This window comes from Manis pentadactyla, chromosome 4, assembly GCF_030020395.1.
Source record: "Manis pentadactyla isolate mManPen7 chromosome 4, mManPen7.hap1, whole genome shotgun sequence".
Lineage (NCBI taxonomy): Eukaryota > Metazoa > Chordata > Mammalia > Pholidota > Manidae > Manis > Manis pentadactyla.
Window position 1 is genome coordinate 29,596,302 of NC_080022.1, and position 24,322 is coordinate 29,620,623.

Genomic DNA, 24,322 nt, shown 5'->3' on the forward strand with positions numbered 1-24,322 from the left:
GGAAAGCCATTCTGTTCATGACGAGCATCCAGTTACTCCAGTTAAGAGCAGCTTAAACTCTGAGCCTTGGTTTCCTTTTTCTGTAAAACAGAAATCGTAGGAGTCCCTACCTCGCAGTTGCAATGAAGTTGGAATGAGCTCCTACACACTGAGCCTGGCACATCAGGCGCTTTGTAGGTGTAAGGATCCTGCTTCCACCCCACCCCACAGACAAGGGTTCTCTGCCTCCCCACAAACAGCGTGGCCCTCTGTGGAGCCTCGCCTGCCCGGGCACACGCAGCCCTGGGCATCCCAGCACCCAGCCTGGAAGATCATCCCACCCGGCCAGGACACTGCCCCTCGCACGCCACCCCAAAGACCCGAGCCTGGCCTCCTTCTCTCGGGGCCCTGGGAAAAGGCCCCGTGGGGGCAGGTTAGCCAGGAGTACCCGCGGATCTGGGCCGTCTAGAGACTGGCCAGAAGCAGCTCTGCCTGCGGGGGCTGGGCCGGGTCCCTGAGAGCCAGGGGGGCTTCCCTTCCCTCCCCCACCGCGCATCCACCCATCCCGCAGGACTCCTTCAAGACTCCAGCCCCGAGGCTGCCGCCACGCCTTCCCGGTTCCCCTTGGCAGCCTTGTTATCTCAACTACTTTAAGAGAGATTCTCTTCTCCCCCTCGACTCCTCTGATGCTAATCTCGCTCCATAAATCATACCCTCCAATCTTTTCATCACCTTTCTCTGATTAAAGCAGCCTGGGGGTTGGGAGCCACAATTCTCAGTGACTAAAATGCTTTGATGTCCAGACTCCTGCCCGAGGCTGCAGCACTGGCTGGCGGTCAGGCTTCACCCTCCCGCCTGGCCCGGCTCAGCCCCACCTACACGGACACATCCCTGAGTTGTCCTGGGCTGCTAGCACTGCCCGCCCGGCACCTCGAGGATTTCACAGATCTCTTCATGAATATTTCTCACTACATACTGGATGTCATTATTCTATTGAGAATCAATTAGCCCAAATGTTGTTATGACAGCTACAGAAAAATGATATTTTTAGCTTTGCTTTATGCTGCTCTGTCTCTTCACAGAATTATTGAAAACCTTAAAACTGATCTAGTGGCGACACGGGCCTCCGTGGCAAGCCAGAGAGCAGCTGATTGGGGAATGTGGAGTCATGGGGAGTACAAGGCTTCTGTCAATGAAACAGGAGCTTGTCAGAAATAACTCCCAGGATGGAAGGTAAAGCGTGACCTTGGGCCAGCTGCTTACCCTGACTGAGCCTCAATATCTGCATCTGTAAAATGGCCATAATAATCATCCCCGCCTTTAGGGTTGTGATGAGGACTAGGTGTGACAAGGCAGGTGGTGCCAACACACCTGGTATTCTGTGTGGGAGTGTCAAGTTCTGTTGTGGGAGTGTCTGTGTGGGAGTGTCAAGTGTTAAGTGACCTCAGACAGGTCACTTAACACTCTCTGTGCCTCAGTTTCCTCACCCATAAAAAGGGATTCATTGTTCCTACTTGATAATGTTGTGAGGAATAAATGAGCTAATGCAAGTACCACACTCACACTTAAAAATCCACCTGGCTCAAAAACGTGTCAGCTCTTTCTAATGTACGATGGCTGCCACTGTCATCCGCTACCCACCTTGCTCAGCTGACCCCTTAGCCTAACATCTTTCCTTCCCTCCCTTACATGCTCAAGTCTTCTCAGTGTTAAAAATCTAGCTCAGCTCTCACCTCTGCTGCTGTACCTAACAGATGGAGAGTGGGGTGCTGGTTCTAGTAATTTTGACTGGCCATGGACAAGGCAGTGAACCCTTTTGTCTTAGTTTCCTCCATAGTAAAAAAGGGATAATAGCTTCCTTATGCCTCAGATGAGGGGCTGGCCCTGTCCAGTTCTGCCACTGTGTGGGCAATTCCACTTTGAAGTGCCAGTCTTCCTTGAATGGCCCCAAAAGATCTGCACCCTTCTTCCCCACCCAGGAGCAGTTCTACAGATTTACAGTAAACAAGGCAACTGTTTTATGGTAGAAAGGAAAGAAATTCATCTTTGGCCAGAATCCCCAGAGTAGTGGAGGGAAGGGGCAGTTCCAGGATAGCCCTGCAGCTACGTGCTCTGCCAAGACAGGAGCTGGTGTCAGAGAAAAGCGTGAACCCTTCTGAGCACCTTTGCTTCCAGCCAAGTCACGCCCTGCTCTCCTGTCCAGTGGGTTTTGTCCGGCTGGAATCTAACAGCTCCTGATGGCTGGCATCTTTTGGCAGGGAAAGAGCCAAAGGAGCATGCTGGCAGAACCCCCCAGGGACACCCAGTGTTCCCCACTTCCTGTGCTTACCACCCCTGGCTCTCTGCCTGAGTAAATCCTTGCTGTGTTCTGAGGCTCAGTGTGAATCAATCCTTATTTATGCAGCCTCCACAGTCCCTGCATTTAGGATTACCTTCCCCCTCTTCCCCATGTGCCCCTATCGCACTCTCTCTGGCTGCTGCTGTAGCCCTTGTCACAATAGCCACCTCTAACTCGGTTCTTTGTGTGCCAGGCTGTCTCCCCACCCTGCTGGGCCATGAGCAAACACAGCCAAGGTTTAGCTCTACTTTGCTGAGTGTTTTCTGCTCTGTCTTCTCTGTCTCGCCATCACACTGCTTCCCAGGCACAACCGTCCTCCCTGGAGACGTCTCACCCACTGCCTTGCCCTCTTTGGCCTCTGGAAGAGCATCCTGCCCAATCCTGTGTCCAGGGTTGCCTCATACAGTTGTGCATGTTGAGCACTGCACTACTCTACTGTGCCATTCACATAGACCATGATGGGAACGAGGTCCCTGTGTGCCACTGCAGCCCTGCTTGTGCACGAGGCCTTTAAAGAATTTCACTGACTCTGGATATTCTGACTTTTGAAGGTCCCACTCCACAAAAAAAAATATACATACTAAAAGACACCCATATACTTCAGTTAGTATGATTTCTTACTGTTAAAATACTATGAAAAAAAATTTTTAATTTGACTTTTGAAATTATTTGGCTATAAGCAGCTGATTTATGTTTGGCTATGATTCTCAGCAGTCATTCTTGACGTGAGAAGAGAGAGAATCAAATCTGCAATCTGAAATGTAAAGCAGCCTTGATGAATTTAGCAATGAACAAAGTTGGCCTAATGTTTGATAGACATTTGATTAAACACCTATTCTTTTTTATCTTATAGTTTTCTTTTCACATTTTGGAGTCAATAATAATTTCTTACAGAATTTCAATATTTTTATAGGCCTCAAGCATGAGCACAAGCCCTTCCCTATTTCTCTCCAGGTGACAGAAACCAGTCAGAACTTTTAAAGACACTTTACCGAAGGAGTAACCATTAGCAGGTGGTCAGGTGCACCCATTTATTCTTGCTGTCTAAGCATAATTATTAAAGCCCCCCTTTTACTCTCAAAGGTATGCCAGTTTGGACTATCAATTGTATCGTCACCTTATAATAAGGGCAGAAGACCACCTATAGCCCAGGGAAATTCACTTTCCACCCTCTGCCCCACCCCACCACCTCTAGGAATGTTCTAGAGATAACCACACCTCAGAATCCAGAACAAACTGCCCCTCACCCCACAGACAGAAAGTCTTTCCCTCACCCCCACCTAATGCCTGCTTGCCAGAGTCCTCATTTCCTGCTGCATGAATGACATCTTTCTTAAAAGACTGACAATGGACATTTTCATTTCCTTTGTGAAAACCCCACTCCCATCTATAAGGATATACTCTGGCCCTATGACCCCAACAATACAATCGCAAAATAGTTCCACACTGATACACATCCCAGAGTCTTAATCTACATATCTTTAAATCTTAAATCTTCCACAGAACAAGGCAGAATATCAGTTGATCAGTCCGTCAATTTCTCTTTTAGCACCAATCAGATTGTATTGTGACTGTATCCATGGGTGCCCTCCCCAGACTGTGAGTTCTCACAGAGAGATGTGGGTGCCTCCTTCATCTCTGCATCCCCAGTGCCAGTCCCAACCTGGCCCACAGAAATGTTTACTGAAGGACGAGGGAATGAATAAATATGACGGCAATTTTCTGTTAGACCATGAGCTCCTCGAGAGCAAGGACTGTGCCCGTTCATTCCGGTCTCCGCCATAGTATGGGAGAGCCCACAGCAGAGGCTCCCTGGAGGGCAGAAGCTCATGCAACATTTGACTAGATGGATGACGGGTGGATGGATGGCACAGATGGTTGGATAGATGAATGGTTTGGATGCACACTTCAGTGGGTGGATCTGTAGCCTAATGGGTATGCTGGGAGAAGACAGGGCTGCTTTGATGTCAAATGGTTTTCAGATCCCAGCTTCAGTTCCCATGAGGTCTGACTCCCCTCTGGTTCTCATCCTTGGATTCCCAAGAGCATTATATGCATCCTTACAAGGAACTCCCTCCTCTCTGAAGTATTTGAGTGGATCTCTCTTTCTTCTAGCCAAAAGAGCCTGACTCATATAGGAACTGTCCTCCCAGGGGAGTGGGAGGGGGAGTTGGGGGGTGGGCGGGACTAATTCTTACCTCTTGATTGTACCAGAGGTAAATGCTCCCCATCTGTGGGGTGGGATACCAGGTTTAAGAAGCATGGCATATTTGCTCCTCTCTTGGTCTTCCCCAAGACAGTGCTAGAAGGCTGGACTGGTTATCGAGCCATGGAAGCTCTGTTGTGTTGATGCACCTGTCCTGAGGTGCTGCTGTGCAGATCTGTGCCAAGTGCTGGGTATGCTTTTGTGAACAGTTTGGTCATTGCCCTTGAAGTGGTCCCCCAGCTCCTAGCATCACCTCCAACAGCTGCTGTGTCACCTCAGGTAAGTCACCCCCTGTTCTGGGCCTCAATTCTCCATTTATAAAATGTGAAGTTGGAAAATCACTGACCCTTTCCAGCTTTAACATTTCAAAGTTATGTGACTTGCTCGTAGCCACCAATATAATCCAGAGATAAATGCTCCCCATCTGTTGGGTGGGGTAACAGGTTTTAGCTCCCCAATCCTGATACAAAACCCTACCCCTTTTACTAGCTTCCACAAAAGCACAGAGAACAGGTTGTGATTCTATCACATTTTTCTGAAGATCCGTGGGTTCACACACTCCCAGAAGTCATCCTCTTCCTGCCATCCAGGGTTCCTCCCCCATTTCCACATGTTTAGCTCAAGTCCACCTTTCTAGGCCAGTCCTTTCCTCTAGGATGCTTTCCCTGTCCTCCCTTTTGGAAATGTCTGCTCTCTCCTGTCCCCCTCCTTCTGGGCCCAATGCCTCCAGTCCTGAGTCTCAGGTCCCCATCTCCCTGCGGTGATCTGATTTCCTCTACAGGCTGTGCGTTCCAGGGGGCGGCCAAGGAGAGCTCTGCTCGTGGCCTCTCCCCTCCAGGGCCTTGCTCATGGCTCTGCACGTGCCAGCCACCCTGAATGCTTAATGGTACAGACAGCTAGGCAGTGACTTTTATGATGTAGAAGGATCATTTACGACAAAGTAAATGATCACAAATTATTGCTAGATGTTTTAAAAAGCCGATCCCAAAGCAGGAAGCCTTATATGGTACAACATTTTTCTAAAACAGATTTGAAAGAGTGTGGGTGAATATGCATGCCCCCAAGACACTCCTTTATGGAGGCAGGATTTGGGGTAGCTCTTATTTTCTTCTTTCAGCCTATCCATATTTCAAACTGTTCTAGAATGAGCATGTATTACTTGCAGAATGGGAAAAAGGAGAAAAGCTATTGTAAAATAAGTCAGTTAACGTTTGTTTAGCAAATGAAAGAGCAGGGGCTCTAGTGTGTTACAGACCCTAATTCAAGCTGGATCTTAGAGCAGAAGGCATCTCCTGCCAGCCACGCCCCCTCACCACCCAGCCGTTGCCACTGGAACCCCAGAGGAGCTTCTAACTGTAGAATTGCTAACCTATCATTCATGGTTCGGTAGGAGTCATGGGAGCCTGCTTTTGTGGACAGCAGTAATCACAGCTCCTCCATGTACAGAGAACTTTAAAGTTTACAGAACATTTTTATATACACGTCCTCATTTTCTCCTTACAGTCCTAAAAGGCAAGTGTTTAACGCGTCCTAGTAACAGATAAGCAAACCGGTGCCCAAGAGAATAACTGAAGAGGTCAAAGGCAAGGTCACACTGCTCAAGCCGGGTCCTCCTCTCACACTGCGTACAAACCTCCAGGCGCTCTGATCAGACAGGGCGTCGGGGTAACCGCCACCCCAGTGGTTCAATCTCCAGAAAGGCAGGTTTGGGGGACAGGCATTTTTTGCCTGAGTCTGCAATGCTCAGGAACACCGCCAAGAAGCTCCCCCGAGAGCAAGCCCTGCGTGAGGGAGCGTGTCTGCCACGGCCCATGTAAACCACCGTCGCGGGCGCGTCAGCCGAGTCCAGGGAAGCAGCGGGCGAGAAGAGCTGCAGCGGCGCCGGCGGAAGGCCGGGCTCAGTTCTGCAGAGACGCCGGCAATGTCTGGAACCCCGGGCAGCAATTCAGCCGCTTGGAGCCTAATCAGGGAATCCATCCTTTCGGGCTGTCCTCCGGAGAAGCACAGCAGTGGCCTCCAAATCCAAGGCGGCTTAAGCCAGGAGCAACTTCCCGTTCCCTTAAAAAAAAAACGACTCTGACCTTGGCAAGGTCCTCACTTAGGAATTTCCCATTTGCTGTCACCATCTCATCAAAAAGCCAATTCTTTCACTCCTCTACAGACCTCGTGTAGATCCATTGGGAGGCATCTACAAATTAATTACATTTTCTTCTCAAAATAGAATTATGATAAGAAAAATAAAATAATACAAAGTACTAGCAAAGATATTAAATATTGAGTTTGTATATAACTTCCAAATAAAATCCTTTCGAATATTTTAATGAGAAACTTGAGTTTGCTTCTGGAAACATTTTTTTTAATATCAGGTTTTGTACTGAAAATGATTACACACAATTGATCAAATGACTCTACACAAATAATAAACATTTTTTAATGAGGATCTTTTCAAATTCTGACAGGCACCATCAATGAGAAAGTTTGTTTTCATGTGTTAGTGATAAAATATTTAAAATAATTTTTAAACAAGTATTCAACACAATTACAATTAGATATTTACAGATTCAAATAGGTCTTTACTGACAAAAGTAATGTTGGACTTTCTTGGGCTGAAGCACACGGATGTAGCAGCTAATCAAATCTTTGCACACAAAGTATTTCAAAGTGATGCAGCTCTAATCTGCAGAGCAGCCCAGCACCAGCAGAGCAGTCAGGCTGCAGAGAGCCTGATGCCGCTAAAAGGGCAAAGCAGGCAAGGAAGGACAGAAATATCCAAATGAATGGAAAATGGAGATCCAGGGTCGCTGCTGGAGCTTCACCATTCCCCTGCCCCCAGCCTCCTTGACCCCATCCTGGGCTAGGGGCACCTTAGACACCTGAAACACAAACCACCCCTGGGGCCCCTTGCTCACTGTGACAGTGGTGTATTTCAAAATCAATTGACGTAGTAAATGTCCAGGTGGAGGGCATTTCCTTGACCATGGCGCAGATCGTTTCAGCAGAACCGAGAGGACCAAATGCCACTCATCCTGCCAGCCACTTTTAGGAACCTCAGGATGTCCCCACCAAACCCTTCCAAGGAATCCAGTCCAGATTGCCCCCTGCCGGAGACAACCAGCCCATGAGTTCCAGATACTCCAGGAGCGCCTGGCTACTCTGAGGGTGGGTGGGGATGGAGAATAGTATTTCCTGGCAGGTCAGGTGAACAGCTCTGGCTTAAGGCTCCCACCTGCTAAGAGAAGCTGGAAGGTCTGGCATTTCCCAGGAATTCTCAGCAAGCTTTTGGAAGAATGGTGGAAAGCTGAGACTGGGAACGAGAAGCCAGGGGAACAGGGGAGAACAAAAAGCCTAACAGCCTTGGAAGGTTCAGCCTGGTTGTTCCCAAAACCACATGCATACCGGGGACTTGGCGCAAGTGGGATCCAAGAGTCCTTTCCCTCCACTGCACTAGGTCTCCGACGACCCTCTGAAAGGACCTGAAAAGGGCACTAGGACCAAGGATCGGCTCCAGACCACCATGGAGGCATCCCCATGGGGATGTGAGGCATGAGCTGCATCCTTCAGTTGAAGAGGAGGAAATGGGGGAGACAAGGATGAAAAGGGGAGGAGCAGGTGGTAGGAGAGGGCTGAGTGGAGCGGGAGAGGGCCAGACTGGGGGAAAGAAACAAATGTTGAAGACAGAAATGGGGAGACAGAGAGGAGAGCGGTGGATGCAGAGAGGCAGAAATGGAAAGAGATGGAGTGAAAAGAAGGAAGACAGATACAAAAACCCAGAGGCAGAGAGGATCGGGAAGGAGAGAGCCAGAGAGAAGGGGGCAGGCAGCTGCGGGAACAGAGAAAGAGGAAGCCGGCAGGACGGGGAGAGAGAGTTCTATCCGCCTGGGTTCTTCAAACACAGGATGTGAGCGACCTTTGGAGAAGTCGCTTCGGCGAAAACGCTAACTCCACCGGCAAGTGCAAATGTAAAGAGGCCCTGAGAGCACTTTGTGCAAATATCAGGCCGGGAAGTGCTGCGCCCGCGGAGCTGCCGGAACCCGGCGCCCCCACGCCCTCCGCTGCGCGCTAATTCACTTTGCAGTCACCCCCTAGGGCGGGTCGGGCAGGCGCGGGCAGGCAGAGCTCAGAGGGCGCAGAGCGCGGCGAGGGCCAGGGGTCGCGGCCCTGCCTAATGGAGCAAAAGACAGATCAGCAGAAGCAAGGCAGGTGGGGCTGGAGGGGGAACGCACGGGCAGCCCGCACGAAGCTGCGGAAAGCTGCAGAGACAGGAAAGCACTGGGCTAAGCCCTGGGAGGGAGGATGAGCAAGACGTCCTGAGCTTCAGTTCCTTCATCTATAAAATAGGAAAATAAAGCCTTTCCTGTCTACCCCCAAAGAGTTTTTGGTGGCTGAAATGTGAAGGGGTTTGGAAAGCCATAAAGTTCATAAATGCTAACTAATAATGATGGTGATAATAATCTCATTACAGCTATAGAAGTGTCTGGCACTGTTCTAAAGGCTTTACATACACTTGTTCATGTAAACCTCTCGACAACTACCTATGCCTGTTTTACAGATTATAAATTGAAGCACAGAGAGGTTAAATCACTCATCTGTGGTCACACAGATAGTAGCAGGCTAGTGAACCCTGACAATTTGGTTTCAGAGTCCATGCATCATTACAGTACAGGGGCACATTTTATTAATGCCCACATTTTACATTGAGGAAAAAGAGGTTCAAAAAGTCTATTTTTGACTACCTTGCCTTACGTCCCATAGGTAGTAAGTAACAAAACCAGTGCTTGAGTTTTCAGGTACAGAGGAGATGGTGGAAAGAAGGTGGACTCTGGGGCAGGCAGACTTTGGTTCAGTGTCTTGTTCTGCTGCTATGTGATGTTGTGAGAGCTGACATAGCTCTCTCTGATACAGAACACTGATCAACTCCACAAGGCTATTGCAGAGATTAAACAAGGAAAAGTCTATGAGGAACCTGACACATAATTTGGTGCTCAGTAAATTCACTTGGTCAATATTTATCAAGCATTGTGCTGGGTCCTGAGGATACAGTGATGACTAACTCAGAGACTTGCCTTTTTACAGAAGAGACAGAAAACAAGTAAACAACTCATTACAGATTGTGACCAGGAAGGCGAGGAGGAAAAGGAAGAGAGCGCTGTAATAGATTCACACAGGGAAACTGACTCAGAGAGATCTGGGAAGGCCTTTCTGAGGAGGTGACATTGAAACTGAAAAGTGAGATGGTGCTAACCAGGAGAGGAGCTGGGAATCATGTCCTACGAGGGAGGACAGCCAGTGCAAAGGCACTGAGGCAGAGGAGAACATGGCACACTCTAGGAACTGGTGGCAGAAGCACAGTGAGTGGGAAAACAGTAGCAAAAGAGGGGTCAAAGAGGCAGGCAGGGGCCGTGTAAGCCATGGACTTTATCTAAGCTCAATGGGAAGTCACGGAAGGCAAAATTTTGAGTAGGAGTGACATGATCCAATTTACACTCTCAAAAATCACTCTGGCTGCCAGGTGGGGACTGGAGAGGATGGAGAGCAAAAGCAAGAAGTAGTTATGAGGTGAGTGTCTATCTGGCTTGAATCAAGAGTTCTCAGTGGAAATGGAAAGATATGGATGGATACAAAGCTATTTTATTATATGAATGCTATGCTGCTCAAACTTTCATCACCGGTTCATGCTATCTGGTCTCAGACCCAGTTTCCAGTCTAGGAGAATGGGCTTAACCAGTTCCACTGGGAACACAGAGCAGTGGTCCTCAGAGAGCTATTGCTGGCCTCCCTGCCCAGTTGCTTCCTAAGCTAGTTGGGGATCAGGCTGGCCCACTGCCCTGTCTAAGGCTATAAATCAACGCGCAGAGCTTGGACTGCAGGCACTGGCCCCAGGACCAGAGACCAGCTAGGTCTCATCCATCGTCCTCCTGTCTGCTGTGTTAAGTCCTTGAGGGTAGAAGAAATGACCAACTGTAGCCCCTCCTTTCAAAGGTGGAGTTTTCAGGGGAGCAGGTCACTCTGGAGGAGATTTCAGAACAAACAGGGGCTTATCCTGCTGTGTTTCTTTAAGCATTTGTTGTTGAAATGGAAGTTACAATCCAAGCTAATTTGAATAACAGAATCATAGGAAAAACACCCTCTAACCACAAAAATGAATATTCAACATTCCCACCTTATCTTCTTTGCTTTGTAGGGCTGTTTCTTAGCTGCATATTAAACGGCCCCTTCATGTGAAGCTGGCAGAGTGGTGGTTTTGCAAGACAGAATGCTGCCAGGCTAAGGTGCTGAATTCAGAACATAAGTCATTTTTGGCCCCCAGAATTTCAAGGATCTTACAGGGACAGGCCTCGCAAACACGGGGAAGGACTGGGGAGAGTTTGGGACAAGATCATGGGGAGTGTTGAGTGAGAAATGAATGCTCCTACAAGCCCCAAGGCCAAGCCAGCAGTGGCCCTGGTGGCTCAGGGGGAACCCCCGGGAGAGGAGCATCTGACATGTGAATATCTCAAATGGCAGCCCCGCTCAATGAGTGCTGCGTGCCTAGAAGTGCCACTGCAGAAATCCCATGGCTTGCGTTTACATTAAAAACTGAGCATCCCCTGGATTCAGCTGGCCCTTGGGAAACACTCAGGGCACTGATGCTCCCTTTCACCCCCTTCCCCCAGCCAAACAGAGCTTCTGTGTCCTCAGTTACACACACTAGACACACCATGTGAGTGGTTCCCTGAACACAATGCTAACTTTCCTGTCTCCTTGTCTTTGCATCTGCTGTGCTTTCTTCCCAGAATGCTTTCCTCTCAGTTGGACTCCTGGCAAGTACCTGCTCCATGTTACCTCTGTTTGCATTTCCCGACACCCACCCCTACCAGGTTCCCATAGAACTTACACACTGTGCTGTAATTATCTGTTTTCACACCCTCTATCAAACTAGATTATAGGTTCCCCAAGGGAATCTCTGCCTCTGCAGCACTTGGCCAGAACCCGACACAGAGCTGAGGCCAGTCTGAGCTTGTAAATGCACAAATGAGACATGTGTAGTGTTGAAATGGGACTTGTGGGTGACACAAAGTAGAAAATAGTAAATATGCTGGGTGACAGAATCAGGATCTCAGAAGGTCTGACTTGCTGGATCAGTGGGCTTAACCCAACAAGAGAAACATTTTACAACAATAAATGCCACTTCCTACACCTGTATTCCAAGCCAGTGGCCTCAGGATAGGAGCCGGGGGAGAGCAGGCAGAGGGAGAGTGCTGGAGCAACCCCTTCCATAAAAGAAAAGCCTGAAGAGATGGGCACTGACAGGTATGGGACAGGCTGCCATAAACTATGTCATCTTAGGCAGAATTAATAGAGGTATTGTGCCTAGAACAAGGTGGGACATATCCTGATGAATTCCAAAGAGATGCCAAATGATATCATATGAGGAACATCTTAATGGAATAAGATTAAGACATGAAGAAGATCTGGCATCAGATCTCCAAGGGGTTGGCCAAGATGGGCAAGGGCAGATGGGTTGTGTGGGGCTTCAAGAGGCAAAACAGGGCTGATGGTCAAAAGAAATACTGAAAGTCAAGCCCACCCTAATATGGGCAATATCATCTCAGGTGGAAGTGAGCCTCCCACCCCTGGAGGTGTGCAAGTAGAGGCAGGACTAAGGATTTGGCAGAGATGCTGTAGAGCTTTGCTACTTCTCCAGCTTCCTTTCATACTATTCTCCCCTCCTCATTGTGCTCCAGACATACTGGGCTCTTTGCTTGTGGTTTCGAAGCCACACCAAGGGCCATTGCATGTGCTGTCTCCCTTGCCTGGAAAGCTCTTCCCCTAGATATTGGCATGTCTCCCTTCCTCACTTCAGTCATATGACTGCCCATCCATCATCTCCAGAGAGGCACATTCTCTGACCATACCAACTAAACTTAACATCTATTTGCTTATTGTCTGCCTCTCCTACTACAATGTAAACTCCCTGTAAGCAGGATCTGGGTCTTATTCCGTGCTGCATCTCCAGTGCCTTGAAGAGCCTGGCTCATAGTAGGTACCCATTAAATATCTGCCAAGTGAACAACGAACTATCTCATTTATTCTCCAAAATAACCCTTGCTCAATTTAGTTGCTACAAAAGCTTCTCATGGAAGGATATAGTGGAGAAATGGCAGTTCAATGGACAAAGCATGGAGACATTGGAGGGAGGGAACTCACCCTGACCGCCAGGCACTGGGCTAAGGGCTTCATGTCCATTGTTTCATTGAATCTCAACAACAAAGATATGAGGCAGGGTTATTCCCCTCAAATTGCAAAGCTCAAAGTGCCCTGTAACATTGGGACCCAAGCAACAGAAACAATGCTTGCTAATGGAGGCCAAAGGGAACTCAATGGACAGTAGGAAAGGGTAATTGAAGGGTGAAGAGCCATATTTCAGAAAAGAGGGGAAGCAGATATAACCCCCCTTGGTCAGGGGAGGTGAGGAGAACTTGACTAGCAAGCTCATGAACAGTGTCCATATGGAAGATGGAGTTGCCCTAGGGAAATGGCGATGCTATTACCAGACAAATGGAGAATGGACGGAGACAAGCAAACACAAGATCAGACCCTCACAGAGGGTGGGTCCAACCCCCTGGTTTTGCAGAAGCCCAGAAAGGGCAAGTGTGGTCACACAGGAACAGATGTAGGACTCCTGGCTCCTGATTGGGTGTGAAAGCCAAGTCCCATCAGTGTTTGGTATCCAGATCCTATTTCTTCATATAAGCCCTTAAGTTACAACTCTTGTTCTCATCATATTTGGAGGTCTTAGCATCACTGTGGACTTTCTTTAAGTCTCTGATTCCAGGCCCTAAAACACACACACATAAAAGCTTTCATAAAGTTCTTTCGCCATAACTCTGATGGCCACTGGCTCTCCAGTGAGAACTAGCATCGCCGACTTCAGGAAGTGACTGTCATAACTAATTTATTTTCATGTCTATTAGGAAGCCCTCCCAGGTTGGTATAATCCACGGATACAAGCCCACTTCACCTCTACTAGAAGGGTTTAAAAAATGAAATTAGACATGTTTTTGAAGCAAAATATCTCACAGTTAACTCCCTGGTTCGGCACAAATTCTCTTAGCATTCGGGACCAAAGGAGACTCCTCCAAACCATTTCCTGTCATCTCCTCTGAGCTGTCAACTTTGATTACTCCTTTCCTGGTACTGTGCCTTGTCTTAGATAGGAATAATAAATGCCCTCCTCCCGCCCTTTCTGAATCTAGGACTCCAGCACTTTTTATTTCCTGCTTTACATAAAACTTTTCAGAAAAAGCTCAAAGGCTGTAATAGCAGCTTCAATAAATCACTGGAGTAGGACCCTGAGACTATTTCTGGGCAGTGACCTAGAAACTGGCTTCTTGGTCCAACATTTGGTGAGGAGGCCTACTATGTGCTGGGCCTTGGCATTAAATTCAGCACTGAGTGAGACTGAGGTCCTGCCTGGAAGAGTTTGCATTACAGTAGGAGAGGCAGACAATAAACAAATAGACATGAGGTTTAGATGGGGTGGTCAGGGGCTGCGCCCCTCTGGAGCTAACAGAAGGGCAGACATACTAAAGGCGGAAGCGAGGGAGGGAGACACGCCAACATCTATGGGAAGAGCTTCCCAGGCAAGGAGGCAACAAGGGCCGAGGCCCTGAGGAAGGGATGTGCTTCGTGTGGCTGGAAAGCAGCAGGGAAGCCAGCGCAGCCCTCGGTGCCCTAGAACTGCTCTCTGTGTCCCCCAACAGACTGAACGGCCTCTTCTCAACCCTCCTCTGACTGACCTCTGTGGCAACATTCCCTCACCTTCTCCTCACGTGCCTTCCTCGTGCAAGTGCTCTCCTCACCTGCTCCATGCAGGGAGACTGCATGCTGGTCACCACCGACCCCAGTATCCAGAGCAGTGCCTGCACGTAACAGGCACTCAGTAAAGAGCTGCTGAATGCAATGAATGAATGAACAAATCCTCATTTTCTTGAAACTCTCTGGATCCCAGTCACCCCAGCATCTGCATCCCAGCACAGAGCCAGGCACACAGTGCTTTCACCACGGAGTGAAGTCGCACCCCCACCTCTCTCACCGCTCCTTGCCCAGCTCCGTGACTGTTCCACCCTCTCCCTCCTCCTGATGGCCCCTCATTGAATGTGTGAGTTCCTTGGCGATCTGTCCTTGTTCCTCTACTCTTCCCACTCCACAGAGAGAATGTTCTGTGAGTGATCTCATCCCCTCCCACACTTTCAGCTTCCAGCCCCTCACACTGAGGCATGAAGCCCAAAGTGGGGAGGCGGCAGGGTGTGTGGGGGGTGGGGGAAGAAAAGTAAAACTGTTGAGTTGGAAGTCCTCAGGCACCTCAACGCTTGGCAGGTTGAAGGTGTGGCAGAATAATGGATTGAAAATTTAATTTACATTTTGTTTTCCTGAACATAGGAGAATCAGAGAACTGTGTATGTTTTGTTCCCTGTAATTTTTCCTCACCAGTTCTAAGAAAGCACCCAGGACTTCAAGGCTCAGGGATGTGGGTGTTGGCTAGGGTGAAAGCACAAGTAGCCTGAAGCTTGGCACCTGCCTTTGAGAAGACCATTCTAGATTGGTGCTTCTCTACCTCAGCACCACTGACACCTGGAGATGGAAGTCTTGGCTCTGAGGGGTGTCCTGCACCGGATACACTGCTGGGCAGCAGCCCTGCTTGTAGAGCCAGTAGCACTACCCACCCTCCACCCTCCACCAAATGTCTCCTGGGGGCAAAATGCCCCTACTTGGGAATCCCTGTTCCAGATGATCCCCATAAAGGCAGGGAATGGGCCCTGTGGAAACTGACAGATGTGGGGATTGGATAGCTTCCCCTAGACCGGGAAGGGGGAATGTTTTGAGGCCCCGGGAGTCACAAGGACCCTTGTCTCCCCCTTCCTGTTACAGAATAGGCCACAACCAGTATAAACCACTGGTCTCTTTTCCCAGCACCCTGCTGGCATAGCATTGCCCCCAAGCCTTCCAGGGTGACATTGGTGTGTAGAAGAGAGTCCTGGAGGCCACCAAGGCATTTGGGGTGTAACTTCCTCAGGACCGCCCCACTCTGTCCAGGGGCTTGCTTCCATGCATCCCCACGGTTCCCCACCCGGGTTCACAGATGAGGGACCTCTTAACACCCTCTGCGCCCCGAGCTGCTCTTGGCTGTCCCCTTATTTGCTGTCAGGAGGCCCTGCCACAGCCAGACACAATCCGATCCTGTGGGAAGTTTGGCAATTAATGGTAGGATAACTTTTGACAAACTGCCTAAAGCATCCCCCCAGTCCCCTAAATGTCTTCAGTCCTCCAAGACTCAATGTTCTGGCCAAGGCTGACATCTTTGCTGTACCTCGGCTCCCTCCTTCTCAGAAAGTCATACTCTACTGAGTGTAAGAGAGCCAACACTGTTCACTGACTGAGATTTCGACCGCACCTCCTCCAGATGAACCGGCACTCTGTGGGAGCTCCTGCTCCACCAAGTCCTTCGGAGCCAGTGACGTTATCTAAACACATCAGCACTTCCCAACAGCCGCTGGCAGATGGCTGGGCCCCAGGATCCCAAAGGTGTTGTCTCCACCTGGTAAATCCTACCAGACAAATGGTGGGTGCTTTTCTCTATATCTTTCTCTGCCAGGAGTGTAATTCCTGAACCTCCCTGGATTCTCATCAAGTTATCTAAGGCACCCCAAACTCAGAGATTGCTGTCTCCATTGCTTTGGGCTTATTTTGTATCCTATAATGAACACACATACTTGTCTTCCAAAATTCTTACATGCGATCATAGATGGAGTCACATACAGACTCTGGGACTTGGAAACAATGCCATGAACTAACAGTTCCGTAATATGCTCCCTTAAACCACCTTTTGTTTGTAGAGGGGTCCTTCTAGAATGCTTTCTCAGAAGGTTCTGTAACTCTTTCCTAAGGGTTCCTTTTCTTCAAGCCTACAGTCCACTGAGGAAGAGGTAATGCCTTCCTCTTGGCGTAAGGCTTTCCCATCAACTTCTTTGCCCACTCCTCAAGTACGGGATCACCCAAGTCAGCATGGGTTCATCCCCTAGGAGACTGCTGGCTGAAGCGTGTCCGAGGCTGTCTTCTCGCCTCCCAGCCTCTATGTAATGGTAAACACCAGCATAAAGGTCACATTGTCCACTGGGTGTTAACCTACCCCTTATCTGCCTATTGCTAAATATGGTGCCCAGGGGATGTGTGGGGAGACTGCAAGACCATCTGTTAGTGGCAAAGGCAGGCTGACACCAGAACTAAGGGAGGCCTGTTTCCACTGGGTGGCCTCCTCTGTCCAGAGGTGCTGCAATGATGCTTCACCCCAGCAGTGTCACAACACCCCGACCACCCCCCAACTCCCCTGGGAAATCGTAGGCTTCCCCCACGTACCCCATCACATAGCCCAGTCGTGGTCATTCTCTGCACTTGGCCACAGAGATCGCATCCCATCAGAATTTGTAAAGGAACATGGCCAAGTAATGGTCACAGAAAGACTGAAAAATATCACCAATGTCTATGTTTGACATAGCTCTCCTTTCATTTGCTGGAGCCTCTCCCCGAGGCTCCGCTGGCCTCAGAAAGGTCTGGAATTGCAGAACTGTAGCTTCTGTGGGAGGGCCCTGGCCATAGGCAGGTTTGAACCTGTGATTTCTTGGGCTTGCAGGCTCTGACCTTGGGCCATCGCTTGCATATTCTGCCCGATCCTCCCCACAGGTAGGCTCTGGGACCTGCCTGGGTGGGTGCCCAGAGCCCCACCTGTCCATCCCACCAGTGACAGAAGATGCAGGTAGTTGTGCCACTCTGAGCTCGACTTGTGCCAAGTCCCCAAGGGCCCACTGAGCTGCCCTCTTCCCTCAGGCCCTTGGGAGTGGAGCTCTGCCTTGAGTCTCTGCCTGGTAGACAGGTTCACCTCCACAGCCTCTTCAGCACCGACACAGATCTCCCTGAACCTTATTCTCCAAAATCATTTATGATAGGGAGGACCCTGGCCCAGGGCCTTGATAACAATGGGCCAACCCTAAGTTGGAGCCCTTCAAAGTCTTTGCTGGTCACTGCAAACCTGCTTCCCCTCTGGCCCAAGGGTCATGACTCTACAAGGAAAACCCACAATAGAATTAATTTCCCTGGCCTTGCACAGGCCTTGTTCAGGTTTCCTCTCCTGTCCCTTCACCCCCCATTCCTCCAGCCCCAACAAGGAGGTTCTAGATGCCCAGGGCAGACAGTACACAGATGGACTGATGGGTAATATAATCCCATGGGTTTGGAAATAGTCAACTGCCTATACTGATTAGTTAGTGTCCCCTGGAGAACAGTTTGAAGACTTCTCTTAACATCTGTTTTAATGTCCTAAATCAGCACACACCTTTTTGGGGCAGCCTCTAGGCTGGGTGCTATGCACAGCACTTTCACAGATCCCACCCCTCTGTGACCTAGATACAGGCATCCAGGGCTGACAGAGTAGAAGGCCAGGAGCCAGAATCAGAACACGGAAAGAACTCACTAGCTGGAGCAGCCAGACAGGATGGGATGTACTGAGGACCCACTGGGGACCCTGGGCTTCCAGCAATGCAGTGAACAGAGCTGACACAAAAGGGCCTCCCACCTCCCACAACCTCATAGAAATGCTAAGGAAAATACAGCATAAAGATTACAAATACATAGTCATGCTTAAGAGAAAGAACTGAAACTCCCAGGAGTCAGATAAAACAAGGGACCTCAAAGCCAACACAGGGAGCAGAAACAGATACTGTGGTGGCCTTCATGAGTTGGGGGTGGGATTGTAATATTCACAGGGGCAGCACTGTGCCTCCAACCTGCGCAGGGTGAGAGCATAAAGCTCTCAGCAAGGGTCAAGAGAAACTTTTCCAACACCATGGATGGAAACAAATTTTAAGTTATCTGCAAGAACTCAAAATACTAGGTGATCGTCAAGGGTAGGTCTGAATTTGTATTCTTTAGATAGCACAGAAGTCCCAAGCAGCCTGCCTCTTGCACACACACACACACACACACACACACAATGATTTGAACCATTAAGGACATTCCACACCCAGTAAACAGCCTGAATATCCATCAACAGAAGTAATAAATTATAATATCTTTATACAATGGAAAAGTATTTTGCAGCATTTAGAATGAATGGTGTATCAACATGGATAAATTTTTTAAAAACATAATTTTGCATAAAAAGGAACAAATTGCAGAAGGATTAGGTTTGTTTCTTTTTCCCTGTGAATTTATAATTACTTTGTCTAGTTCCCATTCCCTCTCTCTCTCCCAAAAAGAGCTATTAGGATCATGTTAAGCTGAAATACTAACTTAGAGAAAAAATTAACTTAGGAAAAAAATGAAATAGTTATGAGGTCAAATTTTCCCAGCCAGGCATATAAACAGACTTCCCATTTGTTCAAGATTCTTTCAGTTTCCTTCAGGGGTGGTTAAAGGGTTTTTTGTTGTTGTTGATCGATTTTTTATACATGCCTTGGACACTTTTTGTTAAATTTATTAGTAGGTATTTTACCTTTTTGTTGATATTATAAATAAGCTCGTGTCTTCCATTATATCCTCTAACTAGTTGCTGTTATATATGTAAAAGTTAATGATTTCTGTATATTTATTTTGTACACCACTACTTCACTGAATTTTCTTCTTGTTGGCAGTAGTTCCAAAGTATGTCTTTCTAAGTTTTCCAAATATATAATAATATCATCTGAGAATTATAATTTTATTTCCCCTTTTACAATTTTCACACTTCTAATTTTTTCCTCTTATCTAATTTCATTGACTGCTGACTCCCATACAAAATTCAATGATAGTGTTGAAAGTAGGAAGTCTTCTCTTGTTCCTAACTTTAATACAGGATCTTCCAGCATTTTCCTAGTACAGATGACGTGGTTTTTTTCATCTTAAGGAAATATCCTTCTATTCCTATTGTAGTAAGTGCTTTTTTTATAAATCAAGAATTGATCATTCCTTTTCATAGGTGAATCATTTCAATATGATGAATCATCTTAATTGGTTTTTTAATGTTAATCCAGCCTTGCATTCCTAGAGTAAATTCCACTTGGATATAATTGATTATAGTCTTATGTGCTGCTAATTCTGTTTGCTAATGCTTTATTTAGATTTTTTAATTGGAAGTCATAAGTGAAATTAGTCTGGCATTTCTTTCGTGTGCAATCTTCACTGGGATTTGGTACTAGTGTATTGCTCCATTCATTTAAACAATCTGGATATTTTCCTCCTTTTCAATTTCTAGAACAGAATAATTAATATCAGAATTATTCATCTTTAAAGCAAATAAAATTCTTCTGTGAAACTATTTGGCCTAGTGCCTTTTGGGATATAGCTCTTTAACAACTTTCTCCACTTTTCCATGGATATCAGCACATTGAAAATGTTTGTGTCTTCTGAAACCACTTTGGTGAATTATATTTTCTTAGAAGATTCCAGTCTTTCTGATTTTCACATTTGTGTTCATAGAGTTAAGCAAATGGTTTTTACGATTAATTCCATCTCTGAGTTAATTCCTCTGTATTATTTCTTATTCTGTGTATATTTGCCTTCTAAATGTTTTCTTTATTAGAGCTATAAATCTATCTATCTCACTATTGGCTTGTAAGCCTTTTTTGGATTTTATTTATTCTACTGTTATTCTACTTTCAACTCATTAAATTATTCTTTCAAGTTACTTTATTACCTTTTCTTTCTGCTTTCCTTAGGTTTATTTTGTTATTCTCCTTCTAACTTCCTGGGTTGAATCCTTGCTTATTGAACTTAGGGTGAAGCATGTATGGCCATGCATTTTCCCTCTGGCACTTCTAGCCCACCCCCCCTGCCCCTCCACCCCAGTGCAGCCTGGGTTTTTGGTTTTCTAGTTTTGTTATTTTCTCCCTTATTGAATTATGATCTGAAAGTGATGTCTGCACTATTTTTATTTGAGGGAAAGATTTACCGAGGTTTCATTTGTAGCCTTATATATGGTCAACTTTTGGAAATGCCTCCTGGGCACTTAAAGGAAAACTGCAGCTGAGGAGTTCTCTCTCTCCTCTGTCATATGTGTGCCACACCTTGTTAATTATATTATTTAGGTCTTATTTATTCATCTTTGCTTTTTATCAACTTAATCTGTCAACAGAAAAAAAGTAAACTCTTCCATTCATTTCTTTCACTTTCTCCTTTCACCTTCTCTTTCTTCTAAGTTTTGTTGCTTTGCATGTGGTTGCTACTTTATTTGGTACACAGTTCATAACCTTCATTACATTTTCCTTGCAGTTAAGTATATAACACACATATAATACAATTAGTATCTATATGAATATATATTATATTCTTGGAATTGAAAATTCTCTTCTCTGTCTCATTTCATGACTTTTATCCTGAATTCCACTTTACCTGATATTAAGGTGGCAATCCCACCACCTATGCCTTAAGACCTGCGTTAATTTCCTGGGGCTGCAGTAACCATGTACCACAAACTGGGGGGCTAAAAACAACAGAAATTTATTGATTCGCAGTTCTGGAGACTGGAAGTCTGAAATCAGGGTGTTGGCAGGGCCACGCTCCCGCTGATGGCTCTAGGGGAGACTCCTTCCTTGCCTCTGCTGGCCTCTGGTGTTTGCCAGCAACCCTTGGTGTTGGTGCATCACTCCAGGCACGTGGTCATCTTCTCCCCATGTGCCTTTGCATCAGCTTCCCTGTGTACATCTGTCTCTACATCCAAATTTCCCCTTTTTATAAGGACAGCAGACATAGTGGGTTAGGTCCCACCTGAATGATCCTTTTTCAGAAAACATTTTGAGATCTCCCAGTAATGAGTCTTCTCATTGCTAAGATTTCTCTGTTCATTGTTTTGTTTTCTCCTCCTTCGTTGAGCTCCTGTACAGTCTCAGCTGGCTTTGACAATCCTAACTTCGCATAAATTAGAGTCTGGGGTTTAAGCCTGCCTTTTAGTTTCACTAAAAATAGGGTCTACAGACTTTTTTGACTTGTTGTTTTGTAATACTTTCCAAGAGGAGAAGGGGAAAGTGCTGTTTTACACAGCCACATATTGGAAGTCTTTGTCAGTTTCCAAATACTAGTGATTAATTCATATTGCTCTTAAAAGGTTGTCAGATCAGAGCAAATATATCTGCGGGTCCTGTTCAGCCCATGGTACAGCAGCATAGGACTTCTTCATTAGTGCACAGCAAACACAAAGCTTTGGAGGAGCCAGGCCCAGCGTAGTGGGTTGAACGGTACCCCCACCACTGCTGATAGAATTAAGTTAAGGATCTAGAGATGAGAGCATCCTGGATTACCTGGGAGGCCCTCAGTCCAATAACAAGTGTCCTTAGGAAAAGAGGAGAAGACAGAGGAGAAGGCGATGTGAAGACAGACACAGAGACTGGAGTGATGCACCTCCAAGCCAGGGAATGCTGGCAGTCACTGGAAGCTGGAGGAGGTAAGGATCAGAATCTCTCCTAGAGTCTCAAGAAGGAACCAACCATGCCAACATCTTGATCTCAGAGTTCTGGTTTCTAGAACTATGAGAGAATATATTTCTGTTATTTTTAGCCACTCCATTTATGGTCCTTTGTTACAGCAGCTACAGCAAATAATATACCCAGTCTGAATCCAGCCTTCACCAGCTTCAAGGTATGAGACCTTGAGCAAATCTCTGGGATGCAGTGGAAGGAACTGAGCTGGAAGAAAGCATGCCAGGATACAAACTTTGCAGCACTGTGATAGGGCACTGGTAGTAGCTATGTTATATGTAGCTACAGAGGACAGAGCTAAGATCGGGGAGCAAGGTTGGGCCTCAGGTAAGGGAAAGGCTTTCTGAGAGTCAGAATAATCCAGACACGCAAAATTGTCCAGCTTGATCTGATTGCAGGGCCCTGTCACTGGAGGGGTGCCAGGAGAGACAAGGACCACCTGCATGTGAGTAGTAAGAGCACAAGGCCAAAGTCAGAAAGACCTTATTCTTGCTGCTTACTGCTGGTGACATTTGGCAAGTTACTTAAAGTCTCTGAGCCTCAGGAATCCCATTTCTACTATGGGGATAATAGCAGCACCAAGAGTTGTGAGGATTACATGAAAATTACAACCATAAGAGCACATACTATGTGCCAGCACCATGCTAAGTTCCTCTACCTATGTTAATTCACTTAGAAATCCTCAGTGTAGTGACTGGCACTGAAGTGCTCAATGAATGGCACCTATCATGATTCTGTTGTGGTGTTTTCAATGTCACAGTAGTGTTCTTGACCTGCAGGTGTCTTATGGATTAAATTTAGAGAGTCCACAACTCTTCTCAAGGTGTGTGGCACAAGGTGTGTGTATGTATGTGTGTGCGCGCATGCTTTTCTGGAGTATGGATTCACAGCTGTCTCCTGATTCCCACAGGGAGCAGTGACCCAGAAAAATCATAGAATATCTGCTCTGGAGGGAAATGGACTCTGTGGCCTAGGAGATCCCTTCCAGCCTGGACCTGAATGAGATGGAGCAAAGGCGGCTGCATTCAAATGTGTGTCCAGGACGAAAGGAGCTTGGAGTTCTGCCTGACTTAGGGACCCTGCTGCCTCCCACCAGATCCCCCTCTCCTCTCACTGCCGCTTATTAGCTATAGGCAAATTTTGGTGAAGGAAGCAGCAGGAGAATAAAAAAGAAATTTGCAATTTTGATGCACGAGGGGCAATTTCTGCAGACAATTCATGGTGCCCGCAAACGCCCACCACCTCCGGGGCTCCACCTGAAGCCAGCGAGCATCATTTTCCATTCTCGTCTCTGAGATAATAAGTGGGAGAGAAGCTTCATATTTCAAATCAAAACTATTTTCCAACTAGAGGAAAGTGGAAACTTTTCAGGCAAATTTCATATGCAGCAACACAGTTTCCTCCTGTTCCACTTCTTTTTTCACCTAATACATGATAAATATTCAAGATCTCCTTGAAGCACGAGCAGAGAGCTGGGAGGTAGGATTGTCAAGGCTGCTGGGTGGAGGCAGCCAGCAGGGCAGAGGTCCTTCTCCTTCGAGGCCTGCCTGAGTACCAGCCTCAGCTGCTGGCTACCCCCATTCCTGGGAGAGGCCTTATCTCATGAGAAGGTAGCCCTAGAAAGGCTTGAGGAGATCATTGAAAATCATTTATTATCTCAATGACTGTCCCCAGAATTCTTTTCAAACAAAAGCCCTGTTCATTGGGAAAATCCACTTGGCGTAGAAGGTGAGGCCCAGCACTGACATTGTTAGGGTGCCTAGTCATTTGGAGACTTTGTTTTCAGGGGTTAGAGGTCAGAGGAGAGGGATACGGGGAACACAAGAGAGACCTCTCGCCAAGGGGGATCAGTGGGCTCCAGCAGCATGGTAGAAGGTTGATGACAAAAGAGAGGTGGTTGTGTTTGCAAGAATGGAGAGTGTCCCTTCTGCTGAGGGATGACCTCACTAGCTCTTCTCTATGGGGCACTGGCCGTGTGCAGATGTTGAGCTAATACTGTACCTGCATCATCACATTTAATCCTCACAGTATCAGTACGAGGTGCAAGCTATTATTATTATTCCCATTTTATAGACAGAAACCAATGTAAGTTGCCTGAGATCATGCTGCTAGCAAGTAAAACACAAGAAAGCACTATATACCTATTGAACAGTACAATTAAAAAGACTCACTATACTTCGAGTTGGGATGTACAACTTAAACCACTGACTTACCAGAGCAGCAGTTTGCATGTCAGAGCTGGCTGTTAGATTAAGCACTGAGCCGCCTGGGTTTCGTTCAGTAACGTCAACAAGTTCCTTTAATAGTGGTTGTTAC

The 24,322-nt window shown here is 47.1% G+C and overlaps 1 long non-coding RNA gene across 1 annotated transcript in view; it reads right to left on the reverse strand.

Moving 5' to 3' along the window:
• Nucleotides 1-5,599: 5,599 nt before the first annotated feature.
• LOC118907708 (uncharacterized) overlaps nucleotides 5,600-24,322 on the reverse strand; it is a 141,582-nt gene continuing 122,859 nt past the window's right edge. Inside the window, exon 5 of the long non-coding RNA XR_008996973.1 lies at nucleotides 5,600-6,711. This is a non-coding gene — a long non-coding RNA (uncharacterized LOC118907708). The remainder of the gene's footprint in view (nucleotides 6,712-24,322) is intronic.